At 44.9% G+C, this 15,799-nt stretch overlaps 1 protein-coding gene across 1 annotated transcript in view; it reads right to left on the reverse strand.

Annotated features, from left to right (window-relative positions):
* The window catches only part of PDZD2 (PDZ domain containing 2), a 206,183-nt gene extending 199,742 nt beyond the window's left edge, over positions 1–6,441 (reverse strand). Inside the window, exon 1 of the mRNA XM_017811307.1 lies at positions 6,397–6,441. The gene's annotated coding sequence lies outside the window, so the exon portion shown is untranslated. The remainder of the gene's footprint in view (positions 1–6,396) is intronic.
* Between the last annotated feature and the right edge of the window lie 9,358 nt (positions 6,442–15,799).

Below are 15,799 nucleotides of genomic sequence, written 5' to 3' on the forward strand. Positions count from 1 at the left end.
GGGATGAACAGATCAAGAGCAGCCCTGCTGAGAAGGACTTGGGGGTGCTGGTGGGTGAGAGGCTGGACATGACCCGGCCATGTGCACTCACAGCCCAGAAACCAATCCTGTCCTGGGCTGCATCCAAAGCAGGGTGGAAAGCAGGTGAGGGAGGGGATTCTGCCCCTCTGCTCCGCTCTGGTGAGACCCCACCTGGAGCACTGCATCCAGCTCTGGGGTCCCCAGCACAGGAAGGACATGGACCTGTTGGAGCAAGTCCAGAGGAGGCCACCAAGTTGATTAGAGGAATAGAGAACCTCTCCTATGAGGAAAGGCTGACAGAATTGAGATTGTTGAGCTTGGAGAAGAGAAGGCTTCAGGCTGACCTGTTTGCAGCCTTTCAGTACCTGAAGGGAGCCTGCAAAAAAGATGGAGAGAGACTTTCTACAAGGGCATGTAATGACAGGACATGGGGGAGTGGCTTCAAACTGAATGAGAGTACATTTAGATTAGATATTAGAAAAAAATATTTACCATTAGGGTGGCATGGTACTGGAACAGGTTGCCCAGGGAAGCTATGTTTAAGACCAGGTTGGATGGAGCTGTGAGCAACCTAGTCTGGTGAAAGATGTCCCTGTACACGGCAGGAGGGTCGGAAGTAGATGGTCTTTAAGGTTCCTTCTAACCCAGACCATTCTATGATTCTAAGACCAGCACATTTAGTAAAATACACTGCTCAGTATTAAAGCTAGACTTTCCCCACACTGCTGGGCAACCACTTTTGCCTTGGGAGCAGAGAGAGAAGCAGCAGTGTGTTCCTTTAGTTCCTTCACAATTACTGATTTATAGAAGTGTTGCATTTGCATACAGCTGGAGGAGTGGGAAAACCCTGCTCCAGCAGGGAACAAGCTGTCTTTTACCCATCTGGGAAGATGAGAGCATTGCTAAACTTAGACAACATGCAACAGGATGGTGGCACTGGTAAGGGGATACCTACTGAAGTCCAAAGTATTTACAGAAGACCAAGCAGCTGGGCTGCCCTCATACAGATCTGTAACGCCAACAGGCAACAACAGGATGTTTCCCCTGGAAGGCGACAGTGAACAAAGTGGGTTTGGCATCTGTTTCAGTAGGTCCTGCCTCTGTCAAAATTCTGGGCAAAGCCTGTTTGTTTGAGACTTTGTGAAGAGTGCAGCGAATATCAAAGCTCTCTTTCATTTTGTAGGTCAGGAAGGCTTTGGGGTTGGCAGAGTGTCAGCTCACAAGTATTCTGCAAAGTGCACTTTAATTTTTCATTGTAGGAGCACCTACAGACTTTGATTGAAATAAATAATGAACCAATTTGTATCATGAATCTAAGAATCACTCTCTTCTGGTGCCCATCATGGAGAGGATTTTCTTCCCAGTGACAAGTGTTAATGCATTTATGCCCTAGTTTCCCACAGTGGGTGTCACTATTGAAGTGTCAGGAAGGAAGGTTAGAGCTGCTTTTTCAGACTGTTCCTGTCAGCCTCAGCAGTCCGTTTTGGATGAAAACATCCCGGCAGAACACAGCCTGAAAGAAAGCTGGATTTTAAACAGCACAGCAAAAGTCTTTGTGTTGTATATGATTAAAATGTAACATTGAATAGGTCTTTCTCCCAGTCTGAGTCAGGGAGGATGGCTTCACTGTGCAAAATTACAGGGTTTTTTTGCAGAACAGCAGAAGTTTCACAAGTCTTTAATGTAGTTAGAGACCATTTTCTATGCTTTTCTCATTTTTCAATGCTGTTCTTTCTGACAACTCCCTCAGCACAAATCCTGACAGGTACCGTTCCACTTCTGAGAGCTGAGAGAGGACAGCTGATCGCTCACTGTAGTGGGACCCCAAAGTGGTGCCTACCTTCACTTCTCACAAAGCAAAAATGGCCAAAACCAAAACCCAGTGGGATCCAAACACCCTGTTTGATTTGAACCATTCTGACTCTCTGAATCATGATAATTTTAATAAATACAATTATTTACGGGGGGAGAGGGGAGTAAGTCAATTATCAAAAGCAGCCCTATTGTAATTTCAAAGTTTTGTCAAATTATTTTAATACAATTCCACTTAAAGAGAAATTGAGGTTAAGTGCACACAATAAGTGCTGTAACCCAGCCAGGTAGTAAACCCCTCTGCAAACTGTCTAACACTGCAGAGAAAGTGAATAAAATGCTGGCCAAATCAAACAGTAATTAAATTAAAGCACAATGCTGTGGCTTACAACAATGCTCTAGCAGCATCTCTGGGAGGCTGCACCAAAGAGGAGCCATTGCAATTAGGCAGGTATAACAGGAGAAGTATTAGGTTGCAGAATTAGAGCTGCTCCCACTTCCCTTGCAGAGCTTTACAATGTCACAGCAAGGCAGCAATATCAGTGTGCTGATACTAGACTAGGGGCCCTTTTTAGACAGAAAAGGATAATTATTTTCTCCTGGAGAGTACCCATAAATTAATTTTATTCACCCAGACCACCTTTGTCATTGCTGGAAGCTGATGCTGAAGGACCACAGACTCTGCCCTAGATGACACCACATAGCATGCAAATCTCCAGCTCAGAACAGTGGTAACTGCATGAGATATAATGTCTTGTGACATGGCGAAGGTCAGATTAGACTATTTGACCCTCAGGCGAAATTTATCAATTTACTGAAATATTAATAACACAGTTTTTAATTAAGACAACATAATACAAAGAGCAATACTGCTTGGTCCATTGGAGATCTGTGTTAAAATACAATATGCATGTAATCACTTTTGTACATGATCTAGTTAAAATTAGCCGGGAGAGCTGTTACTGTAACACGTGGGTAATACAAGTAGAAAGCTGAGACTCACCAAAGAAAAGCCACTGCACTTCAGTACAACCACAGCAGCCTCAGCAGGGCCAGGCATGCCAGTAGGGAATAATGCAAGAGGGAACGCTTAAGGATCATACATCCTACAGCTCACAGACCTTAAGGAGCAAAACAAACTTCATTACTCTGGTATTGTTTTGACAGAAACGAAACCCAAATTACTCATTCACTGCAGTTATTTTTACTCCATCAGCAATCGGGTGCAGCTGAGTCGGTGCTGGACACACTGCCCAGCACAGTGTAAAGCAGTGCCAGGCTTTTCCAGGCTCTGTGCAAGAGCCAGCTGACACAGGGACAAGGGGGCCAGGCTCAGAAAAATACTCTTTTCTACTCCTCTGCATACATTATTCTACATGCTTATTCCTGTTTACATTATGAGATGTATGTCATAAAAGAGCTTACAGGATGTGTATTGCAGCCAAGTTAATATTGCTGTTGGAGCCTCAGCCTCTGTATTTCCTGACTTAACATTGCCCAGTAAAACCATTTTTTTTACTTTTTTTTTTTTTTTTAATTCTGCATTTGTCTAATGGATTTTATTAGTGGTTTGAACCCATTTAAGGTAAGAATGTTACACAGAGCGCCTAGTATCACCTGCAGGAAACCCAGCAAGAGAACAAGTCCTATATTGAAGACAGTAATAGCATTCAGAAATATTATCTACCTAGTATAGAAACATGTACAAATACAGCAAAGTTAATTGTAATAACAACATTCAGACACAATTAAGAAATGTGCCTGCATTGTAAGACTTTTTCATGTATTACTCAGGCAAAACCCACAGCTTTTAATTTAGGGCATCTCAACTGCCCTTTCAGGAGACAAAGTGTGCTGTGTACAAGAACTATAGTTAGTAACAAACAAAAGAAAAAAAGGGGTTTTTTTGCAGACTTGGATGTCATGGCTCGGATTTGAAAGGCGGGAAGCATTTCCCAACCCTTGTGCAGATGAGCTAAGGCAGATGGACCTTACATTAAAGCCTTTCCTACATCCCAACACCCAGTGTGCGCTATTGCACCCAGACAGACTCCCGCTCAGAGATGTTTCTTATTTCATAAAGCTACTGAAAAGCTAGCAAAACACCTATGGCAATATCATGAAGACACGCAATACCTTTTAAATTTGGCTCTTACAACACAGAGGTTTGATGTCACCAGCATTGCCAAACAGCCCCTGCAGTTGATACTTGCCATACAAAATAGCTGCTGCTCTCTGCATGCCTAGGTAATCCATTACAATACCACATGGACTTTGACCTTCTCTCCCTACTTCAACTCAATTGAGATAATCAGTGCCCTGGGACTCCCGAGCATCCCTGGCTGGACTCAGCCGTGCTGTGCCCCAGGCAGAGCTGCTGGCAGCTGCCTTTGTCAGCGCAGGAGCTGGTAAACCAGACTAAACATCTACTCACACATAAAGTTTCTTAGACTAGCAATCCCCTGTCAACATTTAAAAGGTAACACAGAAAAGACCTCATGTCATGAAAACTGAAAGACTTTTAAACAAAAAGGAGAAACAATAAAATCACTTCCCGCTTCTGTAAAATACTAGTGAGTTTAATAAAAGTTTAAAAAATAGGTTTCCTCCAGGCTAGGCACTGAATAATTTTAAAGAAAAAAGACTTCAAAGACATGTTTTCCATTCTATTTGCATTCAGGCATTTTGTTTTTCAGAAAATTATTAACTCAGTAATATTGCAGGCTATTCTTCCACCCACTATGAGCTTTGGCTGCCCAGAAGATAATTTGTCCAGTGCAAAAACCCATGCAAGAGAGGCAGAAGACATTTTAAAAAAGGCAAAGTTAGTGAGTCATCTCAAGGGATTAGCACAATATTTGCAAGGACATGCATCCTGGACATGAAAGTGAGAGTTGCAGAGGGTGTACAGGTATTGCAGTTTGCCTCAAAATGAAGGCAGAAGAACACAGACCAAAGTGGTTGAGCATTCTGGTAAGATGGCCTGCTCACAAGCATTCCGGCTGTCCCTTTGCCAGGGGCAAAGTGAAGGCCAAGACTTTGATGTCTCCCCTGCCCTGGGAGTGCCCTAAAATCAAGATGCTGATGCAGGGACAGTGCCTGAACCCATTGCCACTGCACTGGCCAGAGCGCACCAACTCCTTGTGTTGATCCTTCTGGGAAGCTCTGGGAAGTCTCCTCTCACACAGCCTCGCCAAGCTCTCTCCAGCCAGAAGCAGAGAAGATCTGACAGCCCGTTGAGAGAAATTCATGAGCCGTTCATTAAAAGGATACCGAGGGAAAGCACTGAGGTTAACGGGATGGGCTATATTAAGCCCATTTACAGCTTTATGGCACCTTCAAAGGGGCATCAGAGCTTCCTGCAGCCACGTGTAATGGACAGGTAGTTATAGACTGAGACAGGTTTAAAAGAGTACCCCAGGCCACCAGAAGGAGAGACAGCACAGTTAACTTTGGAGTTTGAGGTCAGCTCCTGATGTTTTCCGATTACACATCTCATCCACAACTTACAACACTGCATATATCACAGCCTGCTTTGTGCGGACACGAGTATTTAATGACACAGAGAACTACCTTCTGATGATCGGGGGGAAGGAAAAATCAGACGCATGCTTCATGCTGTCTGATTTTATTAAACCGCTGCATATAGCAAAGGGGGGTGGTTACTGTTTTTTCTGCAACTGCAACCCCTCTCCTCATATCCCCGGGCCCCGCTGCACTGCAAGACAGTAACAGGCAGTGTCACGGCATGACCTAATCCGCAGCGCAGGGTGATAGCACAAAGTGTCACAGCCTGCCCCTTGCCCTGCAGGCAGGCACACTGGGATCAGCGGAGCAAGGGCTGGGCAAACACCTTACAAGCACCCCCAAATCAGGGGATATGCTCCACTGACCCCCAGAGGAATGAAACCCCACCAATCCTTGCGGGATGGACCCCACCAACACCTGCCCCATTGACCTACAAAGAGATGGACCCCAATGGGCCCTGGGCAGGGACTCCTGCAACCCACCAGCCTCCTGGGAATGGAGCCCCTACGATGATGGGGTACACATCCCCCTGACCCTCTGCAGAGGGAATGCCACCCTCAGGCGCGCTAGAGATGGAGCCCCAGGGATCATGGTGGAGGCACCCCACCGACACATGGAGGGGGGGGATTGTTGCCGCTCACAAACAACTCTGGGTGAGGTGAAGTGCCCCAGCACCAGAGTGGGGAGGTGCACCCTGCCCACTCGCAGCAGATGGAGCCCGCAGCGTACTGGGGGAGGCACCCACGATCCCCGGGAGATGCCACATCTCCGGCAACGGGGACGCGGCTGCACCTCACCGACCGCCGGGGAACGAAGCCCCGGAGCCGACGGTGGACGGGGGCGGGGGGATGACCACACCGACCGCCAGGGAAAGGAACCCCCGCGTCCCGCTGCGGCAGCGCGGGGAGAGCGCAGCGGGGCGAGCGCAGATCCCAGCCCCTCGCAGCCCCGCCGTGCCCGCGGGAGCGGAGCCGCACAGCGGGGCAGCCCCGGCCGCCCGCAGCCCCCGCCCGCAGCCCTGCGCTCTCCACTCACCTCGGCGGGCTCGGGGGGCCCCGGCGCCCCGACACCTGCTCGGCGTCCCCGGGGCAGGCGGCCCCGGCCCCGCGCCGCTGCTTCGCCGCCTGGTGCGCCCGGCCCGGCCCGGGAGCGGCGGGGGCGGCCCCGACGGGGCGGGCGGCGCGGGGATCCCGCGAGGGGCGGGCGGGCGGCCCTCGGCGGGGCGGTGCCGGGCGGGGTTCCCCACCCTCCGCGGGACCCACTGGCAGCACCCCGGCGCTCCTGGGGCTGCGGAGAGCCGGTGGAGGTCAGGGACCGGGCTGCGGGGGCCGGCCGGCGATGGAAGAGTTTGCCTGAAATCTGCAGCCCCCGAGGAGCAGGCGTTGTTCGCTGCCAGGGTATTAATGTTTTCAGGCACATCGAGTTTTATTTAAAGTCCTTTAAACGTTTTGTTTGTATCGCTTTTATCTTCTGTTCTCACTCAGCAGGCAGTGCTAGTTCCAAAGATGATTTAAACGAACAGTGAATTACCTTTTTTTTTTTTTTTGAATAGAGCTAAACCAATCCTTTCCAATTTTTTTTAGAAGCTTTTTTTTACGAGAAACTTAAGATTATTAAAATGAAAGTGCATTCTGAAATGTTTAGTTGCTTTTTCAGGTTCACTTTTCCTAGGCACAGGAAAAGGGAATTATCAGTAACTCTGTTTTCTTTCAAACCAGAGTCCCTTCCTGACTCATGCCCCTATACAAGGCTCAAGGAGTGTGTTTCCAGCACTGCCGTTCTAAAATTAAATCTAGAAAAAAAAAAAAAGAAAAAAAAAGAATTCAGATCAACCAAAGTGTCTCTGAAGTATTGTCTTTATTAAAAGCTCTGTCAGGTAATCACGTTACAATTTGGCCCAGATGCTCTGCCTATCACTCCTTTGAAGATGATTGCTCATGATGGCAGTGTCTGGGCTGATAACTAAATCAAGCTCAGCGTTCATAGCAGAGGGTTGTCTAGAGGCACTTGTTGCAGTGACAGGCTGTGCATGAGGTACCAGGCAGTGCCTTAGGACTCTTCAGCAGGGGAAGGATGATGTTAGCTGAGCCAAATTGTTCTGTGGATGCAAAACACTTCCACACAAACAAAATAGCACTGCAGAGCACACCCTGGACCACCCTCCGTGCAGAGCAGGAAGGTTTGCAGTGATGTTTGGCCAGGTCATAGCATGCAATGAGGAAAAGAAAAAAACCACACAAAACTCCTTTCACAGTGATGAACTCTGGGATGAGGTACATAAAAACAGGTGTGTGATTCCTGACAGTGGCCTTGTTCCAGTGAGGAAATCCCAGGCACATGGAGCAAGTAACAACTTCTGGGACAGGAGAGAGAGCAGATCCCAGCCAGCTGAGTTTTTTCTAGCAATGCTGCTGGCAAACATGTTGACACCTTGCCAGGTCACTGTCAACTTGCACCACCCAGGAGGACCAAATCCCATCCTGGTTTTCCCCTTCATCTTCACACAGAAGTGTGAGCCCCTCAGGTGGTTCACTGCAGGGTTAATCCAGCACATGATTCAATGAAATGTCCTTGTAAAAAGATTTGGAGGTGCATGAAGTTCTACCACCACTCAAGACCCCTCCGAAAGCACTGCAATATCAGACTCACTCAGCCTCCCTCCATGACTTTTTTTCCCCCTGTTTCTAGAAACCTGTCTTTGAACAATGCTCTGTTCATTATTTATCCACATGAGAACAGCCATGCTTGCAAATCATTCCTCTGTGCTGCCAGGTAGCTCGCTAGAAATGGTGCTGGCTCACAGCAGCAAGATGGATGAGGGGGTGAAGCAGAAGAAACTCTGAGAATTACACCCTTTGACTCCCCAGTTCAAAATTGTGATTATCTCCCAGCGGGGCACGAAAAATCCCCAGAGGGCCCACAACACCTCGGGATAGCAGCCTGGAGTTCTGAGTCCTTGTTTCAGGTTGTCCCTTGTGATCGATTCTGGCAGGAAATAATATACAATAGCCACGCAAATGTGATGATTAACTCCAGCAGCAGCAGCTTATCAGAATCACCAAAATATACATGCACTAACTTCTGATTATCCATTATCTTAATTTTAAAAGGTCCATAAGTCCAGCCTATTTGTTCAGCTCATTGCTAAGGCAAGGGAGCAGAATATGCATGAACCACTTCTTATTCAAATCAGAGCAATTCTGTTCATTTCAGCGGTTACACCAACATAGAGGCAGCATAGAAAGGGACTCCTTTAGCCTTCTTGCCTTTCACATAACAGTATCACTTAAATCTCTCTGAAGTCAGTCATGATCATTTTCCCCATTTTCTGCATCAATTGCAAGATAACAATATAAAGTGCTGAAGGCTGGGTGCTCCTGCTGCAGAGCGTTTGGCCTCTGGCAGGATTAATACAACGGAGTCAAAGCTGATGCTCATAAACAATGTCTTTTACTAAGTGCTTTCATAGGCAGCTGTTGGCATTCAGTTTTGTAATGTAAATCAATCACTGCTTATATCTTTTGATTTCAGGCCAAAAAGTGGAAAAGATACTGTGCTATACGTGTTGGGTTTATTCTGCAGATGTCTGTGGAAAGGTCAGCTTTATCTATAACCAGAATCAGTAATTCTGAAAGCTGCTGGCAATATTTTACATTCTCCTCTTACACATCTGAAAAATACTATTTTTCTACTGCTCTTCCTGAAGGTTATGCACCTCTTATGGAATATGAGCATCAAAATCCTAATTAAATGGGGTTTCATGAGTATGGATCTCTCAACACTGATATATAAGAATTTCAGAATTTGTATTTTGCAACCTGGTCAGATATTGAGAGCATCAGTACTAGTCCATGTTTTTCTCAGATAGCTGAGATTAAATGTAACCCCTAGTGTCTTTCATACTTCACCTCCCAGACAGTGCCCACAATCTCATTTTATTTTGCTTTAGATAAGGGAAGGATGCTGAAACTAAAGCAGTTATTCGGACCCCAGAGGAACCTGGAAGAGGTACTGGAGCCCAAAGAAAAAGGGAGAAACAAGGAAGCAGAAAGAACAATCAGATTAGGCCAACGGAGTAATATTCAGCTTTTGAGATTCAAATACTCCCGAGAACATACAACCTTGTGTGGCTGTACCAGTGGGACAGAACTTCAGTAGCATACTTTCAGAAACATGGAGTACTTTCAGAGTTGCTACACAGCAGTTTTTTGTCACCCTAACAATGTTTTATCCCAATGCCATCTCCAACAGTCTGTAATTTTGTCACATTTTCCAAACACAAGCAGGATTTTCTGCCCTGACCCGTGCCACCCTGGCAGTGTTCATCTTCTGCCAAGCTCTGGGGATGGCTGGACAGCATCCAGTAATCCAGGCAGATTTGCTGAGCTGTGACCTGCCCTCAGATCTCCCTGAAATCCCCAAATGTGGGGGTTCACATTTTTCTGAAGTGTTTCTGTAGCTGATTTGATGGTGCTTGGGTCTAGTTTAGGGGACAGACTGTCTAGCAGTAGGTACAAAAGGAAGCATAAATGAAAAAGCACAACATCTTTATATCCAGGTAGGGTGTACATAATGCTGCCACCACTGACAGCAAAAAGTGGGGCAGTACGTGTCTGGGGTTGATTAACCCGAATTATGACTTCCCCCCAGCAGCTTCCAAATTTCAGGCTGTGATTTAAAAAACGCAGCGTGAGTCCTGACAAATTGTGAGCTCCACTAGCAAGACTTGTGCTTTCCTGTATTTACGGAACAAAAGTGGGACCCTTCATCTTTATTATGATATAATAATCTTCTCTCTCTTCACATATCTGTCCTTTACACAGACTCCCCCATGAACATGGCTGGTATAAAATAGACCAAGGACAAGCTACTACTGGCTGTGCTATTATAAATTCCATTCACAAGGAGGCTAAAATGAACTATTCTGCACGGAAAAATTAACCGGCATGATTACAGTAATAACCTAGAGTTATCATGGTCCTCAGGTGGGCACAGTGTTCCAATTTTATTTGGAAATAATTACTTCAAAAGCAGAGCAATTTTTCCAGGACGCTGTCTTACTTTGAAAGAGTGCATCCGTGCAGCTTCCACTGCAGTGGCAGTGACAGTGATTTTCTTTGCATAAGCAAAGCCCAAGAGAGGGAACACATTACATATGTCTCCTCCATCAATGTGCTGCAGTAAATATGAGACTAAAAGGGCTGAAAAAGAGAAATCTTGGAAATCGGATAGAGCCATGCACAGAAAGTGAACAGTCACGCCAGGCTCAGAGCCACTGTCACAGTTTGGCTCTGCAAAGCCTTGTGTCATTTGTAATAGTGACACTCCACTTTGTTCCAGCTTTAATTTGGACCATCAGCTACAAATGGGAGCAACAATAATAAAAAAACAATGATTCTGATACAATATTTTTTTTTACTCCTTTCTGAAAGCCTAATAACATCTTTACAGCAAGGGGGGAAAAACAAGCTAAGAGCTGTGAATCCATCAGCAGGGATTTCTCTCCATTTATGTCTCTCCTCCTGAATTTTCATAGACTAACGGCAAGAATAACTAGGATGTAAAGTTCCCCAGATGCAATGGGTTTCCCCTAGAGCACAAAAGTGGGCAACCCTTAAGAAGTATTTAGTTTAAATTAGCATGAAACATGGAAGCATAACTGCCTCCATCATACATGGTGGAGGGGTAAAGGCAGGCAGCAAAAATGCCATTATCAACAAGATCTAAACTTTAAAGTGAGAAAATATACACTTAGATACATTTATTATACATTGTTTGTGGATACCACACGTTGAATTATTCATTTGCTGAAAAAGTCTCAGACATGCACTCTATATAAATACTATAGCAAACCAAAGTCAATAGTAAGAGTCAGCCTCAGATTCAAGCACTCAACTACAAATCTTCATAGAAATATTCATTTTCCAGGCTCCTGAGGGTAAAAGGCTAAGATTATTTTGCTACACGCAAGACACAGTTCTCTAAAGACCCTCTTTCATGTAATTCTAAGATGAACACTTGTTGTGATTTCAGTGGTATAAGATATCAGAGGACAAATTCACCCACCAGTAGAACTTGACTGTAGGCATTGTTTGCAGAGACCAAAGAAATAGATACAAAAATCTAAAGTTAAAATAAATCAGTCACTAATTATCATCTTAGAGCTTCTCTTCAAGATAAGATTTTCTGCTAAATTTCTTTAGCAAATTAGTCATCCTCCTCTTTTTATGGTGCAGTGTTTATCAAGTCTGCTCTGATGCTGTGGGTTTTTTTCTTTGCTTTCTCTTATTAGGTAATCAGTTTCTCCCTTTGTCTACAGCAGTGCCTCTGTGTGTCTTAGAATTTATTAGATTTCATTGTTAAATATGTGGTTGCATATAGAGTCTTTCACCATTTCAAAAGCACCTTCTTCAATTTGAACTTCATCTTTGCTCAGAAATCTGTATCTCCTCATACCTATTGGAGAAACCAGAATGTTTTATTTACAATAGTTGAGTGTGTGCTGCCTGGACAGAATGATAAGAAAAGCACTGATTGAGCCCTTCCTTGCACAGAACCAGCACGCAGGAGTTATCAAATAACTGTGCAATAGATACCAAGTCCTTCTTAAACATTGCCAAAGCAATTTGTCGCCAGGGAATGTCCATATCCTTAATGCACAAATAGCAGAGGCAGCGCCTCGTCAGTATCACATTAATCAGGGGCTGTGCAAAGAAAAGTGTTTTAAGAGATTAGCCAAGTTTTGGAGAAACACTGCCCCAAGGCTAGCCAGCTGCCAGCACTACCCTGCTCCTGGATACTGGCAGTGCTCCTGCTTTCCCCCCAAAGCATCATGCTTTGCCCAACACGGCCACGTCACAGTCCACCAGAACCAAGAGGATCAGCCTGATTTCATAACACAGATAACCAGCCTGATGTCCTTTCCTCACAGGATTGGGAAGAACTTGCTGCAGACAAATCCCTTAAACAATCTACTCGTTGTTCAATAAAACGGTTGTCACACATGTTCATCATTATAATCCTTTGCAGTCAGACAGTACTACCCATCTGATGAGCTCAGCCTACAAATTTAGCTTGAATCTGGTCTGACATCTGCCTTGAAGTATGCTTTGATTTGAAAATCACGTTAAAACTCTGCCTAGAATTGTCTCTGTGTGCATCTGTGTCTGTGTGTGCCTGGACACATGGAAAGAAATTCCTAATATTTCAGTACTGTTTGAATGAGTGCTGAGCACCACAGGCCATCTGCCAGTAACTGTATTTCTAAACTTGGAAAAAATAAGAAAGGAAGAGATATTTTAAACCTTTTTCTCATAAGAGCAGTGATTTTTCTGGAAATTCAAGCAGCTCTGAAAGGGATGTACCATTTCCAAAGGCAGCTTTCTCAACAGGTTTTTGAGCTCTCCATAACTCGATGTCTTCATATTCTACCATGTCAAATAAGGACAAAAAAATACATCTTCATCTATCCGGGGCCCATATGGCAGGTGCTGTCCATGGCATTTGGGATCTCAGATGTGAAGTGCCGAAGAAAGGCAAAATCATCTTGTTAAATGAGGGCAAGGTAGAAATTAAGTGAACTGTAAGAATGTCTTTTTGGATCATGAAGATCTCTGTAATCTTGTGTACAGAAATTTGATATTCAGGAGAGACTTCTCAGTTTAGTCTGTCAGTTTTTAACACTGTAGTATATGCAGCATCCTTTTTTATTTTTGTTCCTACAGATTTCTCCCCAAATTGTACTTTGCTACAGTTAGAAATCCTTCATCACAAGAGTTTTCTGGGAAAATAAAAAAACCCCAACCAAAATCACAAGCCTACCACTAACTGCCTGGGCTGCAGTTTCTTTATCAGACTCCCATTGCACAGCCACAGCAGCCTCTTCCAAACATATTTTCATTAAGGCTTTTGCACTGTAATGTTTCCTTTTGTGTTTCTTGTAGTTAATCATTAAAGACAAAAGAAAAAAAAGAGAACAGAAAAGAAAAGAGAGATGCAAGAATTGCAAAGTATAAACTCACTACTGGAAAAAGCTGCACATTTGAATTTTATAGTCCTCAGAGCATGTGATATAAAGACTTGTGAAGCACCATAAGTCTCTCATAAGTGCTCCCAGATCTTCCTTCAGTGGCCATTTCAAGCAACCAATATCTGGTTTCCTTTTTTAGATAAAACATGTTGTTATTCAGCTTGAACTACCTGAGGTCTAGAATTCTGAGAAAGCTAATAAAATAGGTTTTCTACACAGTTCTATTTTTGTATCATATCCAAAGCACTGCAAGCCAGAGCTGTTACTTCAAATCAACGTTTTTCTGTGTTGTTGAGACACAGGTGTGTTGTAACAAGCATAAAAAATCCAAAGGACCTGTGAATCAAATAAATCACCAGAAATCCTCATAAAGAGGGAGAGACAAAGAGACAGACTTAGAAAATTAAACTGCTACACTGTTCTTGAAGGATTGCAATTTAGAGTGATGAAAAATGTCCTTGCAAATAACATCATCGAAAATTTCCAAGAGATGAAATGTCAAATACTAATGTAATATTGCTAAATATCCCCCATATAAATTCAATTTCAGTGACATTAAAGAGTCAGAAGGCAGAGAACTACCATCTAAAGAGGGAAGGAGTGGAGACATGCCTGAAGAGAGAAAGGTCCAGCTGTGGGCCAGAATCTGCAGCCCATTAGGCTCCCCAGCCTGATGAACTCACACATGGAAGTGAATCAGCACAATAGCTGCTTCTTTCTGAGAGTGGGAAATAAACAAGCCTTCTCCCTATCACGAATCTGTCAGATTTAATGTACGGACAACTCTTAGTTTAAGTTAATTTGTTTGCAGCAAAAAAGTCTAAGTGTCATAAACACCATGAGCAACAAGGGTGTCTGAGTGATGCTTGTGTGGTAGAAATGGCTTTTATCCAGGCAGCCAAAGGCTTTTGCCTCACTTCATTTCTTTTTCTTTTTGAAGCTTCATTGCCAGTTTGCAATCTGAACGAGTACCTAGTGCCAAAGTGCTGCAGGGGCACCCAGGTGCAAGCCCACTGCTTGCTCCACTCCTTCAGGGAGCTGCAGCACTACAGATCTGCCCACAGAAGAGGAAAAAGCAATACAGCAATGTACCCTCCCAGGTTACATCCCAGGTACCCACTCCACAAGCTGGGGATGGGGCAGAGGCACAGGAGGCACCTGCCTCTCACAGGCTCCCACCTGGAGGCCAGCAGAGAGTCCCCATCAGGTCCTTATTGCAAGGGACTAGGTTTGCACGGGAGCACTTACAGGCTGTGAAAGTCATGGCTTCTGGGGTCTTGTGTGACAGCCTGTAGTCTGCCAAGTCTTTATCTTGCAAGCCAGACAGGTTCCTGCCTGCATGGAAGACACTGGACTGTGGACCATGTCTGGTTACAGACAGAACTTTCGAAAATTACATTGGATTGCCATCTTTTTAAGGTTGTAATGACAGGGTTGGTGGAAGGTCACTGGGCAAATGCCATTTCTGATAGTACCAGATTACAGTAGACCTACATCTGACATCTTCCATTAGTCACTTTGGTATTTCTCTCCTTGCAACAAACATGGGTAGAGCCCTTCCCCAATCTTCGTTCGTGAAGCCCAGCCACGATTTTCCCCCTTGATGCTCCACAGCCCAGCCCAGTCTGCAAAGTGCCATAGTCCTCCTTCACAGCCCTTCTTACCCTGGCATCCATGCTGTCTGCTGTGGGACATTTGTGTGACCAGGGCTGCTGAGCACACATCTCTGCCCAGCCTCATCTCATCCATTCCCTGTACAGTCACTCCTGCCTGTACCCATCTGAATGGTGGTGGAGAAAGCACACATGGCCCCAAGACCAGGAGTCACCAGCTTAGATCAACACAAATATGGCAGTGAGGGCAGCTGGCATTCATTCATAGAATCATGGAATCATTAAGGTTGGAGAAGACCTCCAAGATCACCGAGTCCAACCTCTGACAAACACCACTATGCCAACAGAACTCTAGAATAAGTGCCACACCCCGTCATTAAATATTATACATGTGAATATTAATTTTCAAAGTTATTAAGTTGCAAACAATGTCTGCCTGGGAGATTGAGGCTTTTCCACTCTGTATTTCTGAACAGTGCCCAGCCCTGTGGGAGCCCAGTCCAAGGCAAGGAATCTGCTGTGGACCACCACCCTGATTGAAACGCCAAACCAACTGTGATTCAGTACTCTTGTTCAGCTGGGATGTAAAAGCAAGCCTTTTTCAGAGGAAAAGTCTCATTCAGAGCAACACCAAAGCTATTGCTGTGGGTAGACCCTGTTGTGGCAGGTACATGTCTACCCAGAGCAGGTGAGGTGGAGGAGCCTGCATCTGATTCATCTTTCTCTACAGCTTAGCTCCCTGTAATGCAAAAATCAAGAATATAGCAGGGTGCTTCTCAGACAGAGAACTTCAAGG

This window comes from Lepidothrix coronata, unplaced genomic scaffold (assembly GCF_001604755.1).
Source record: "Lepidothrix coronata isolate B3197 unplaced genomic scaffold, Lepidothrix_coronata-1.0 Scaffold31, whole genome shotgun sequence".
NCBI classification, from domain to species: Eukaryota; Metazoa; Chordata; class Aves; order Passeriformes; family Pipridae; genus Lepidothrix; species Lepidothrix coronata.